The sequence below is a fragment of the Ctenocephalides felis genome, unplaced genomic scaffold, assembly GCF_003426905.1.
Source record: "Ctenocephalides felis isolate EL2017-DRISC unplaced genomic scaffold, ASM342690v1 CF-g0.4_SCAFFOLD_03573, whole genome shotgun sequence".
Classification (NCBI taxonomy): Eukaryota; Metazoa; Arthropoda; class Insecta; order Siphonaptera; family Pulicidae; genus Ctenocephalides; species Ctenocephalides felis.
The window spans coordinates 4,182,142-4,183,024 of record NW_020539727.1 but is presented as its reverse complement, the minus strand read 5'-3'; the positions used below and the strand labels follow the sequence as shown (position 1 = coordinate 4,183,024).

Sequence of the window (883 nt, the reverse complement as noted above, 5' to 3'; positions counted from 1 at the left end):
AAATACATACACAAACAGACTGACGTACCGACAATACTTGACTACATGAAAAAGCTTACTAAAAATTTTTACCTAAAATGTGGGGATCATCCTAATATTAACATCGCGGGCCTCGGCCAATACACAAGAGACGATATTTGGTATGGCAATCACGCCATGCCAAAATATATACTGATTGACCCATAGCAGTAAACGTAATTGGCTCAATACAAATTTTCTCCCTTAGAATGAATAAATTTTTATTATGTTTTTCTTCTTTTTGTGTTATTATGTGTTATTATAAATAGTGCTATGTGATTTTTTTTTGGGGGATAAATTTTCATTCCTCTTTTTTTGTCACACAAATATTAATTTATTTATATATTTTGAATTAATTATTGTTTGTAAAATCAAATCCAATGAAGGATACAATACCTTCGGGTAAAAAACCCATGTTATAAAGTGCAATGTACATACTTTTATATACTGAAATATATAGTCTTTGAATTGAATTGAAATACAGTAATTGAAATACTTAAGCATACTTACCTGGCGTGGGGGCTACCGTGATCATCAAGGCGATTCCCCCAGGGCGAGGCCCCTCCATTGCACCTCGGTGGGGCTGACCCCTGCGATTGTCCCTAATGTGGATAACTCGGGCGCGCAATTTTTGGTAGTCGGGACTGCGTACGCGCTGTCCCGGTAATAAACTCTGATATTTCAATTTATTAAAATAAATCTTTCATTCACGTATAGTATAGGTGTCTCTTCATAAACGTTTCATTCATTATAAAATATATTCGTGACAACCTTGGTACCCCAATTTGACTATCACCGGAGCCCTGGCTTAGTTGGTTAGAGCGCCTATCTAGTAGACAGGAAACGCTAGCTTGTATTTCGCTAA

At 36.2% G+C, this 883-nt stretch overlaps 1 non-coding gene across 1 annotated transcript; it reads left to right on the top strand.

Annotated features, from left to right (window-relative positions):
• The first annotated feature begins 520 nt into the window (after nt 1–520).
• Nucleotides 521–682, top strand: LOC113389846. The gene has a single exon (XR_003368274.1). It is a non-coding gene; the product is annotated as a U1 spliceosomal RNA (small nuclear RNA).
• Nucleotides 683–883: the final 201 nt, after the last annotated feature.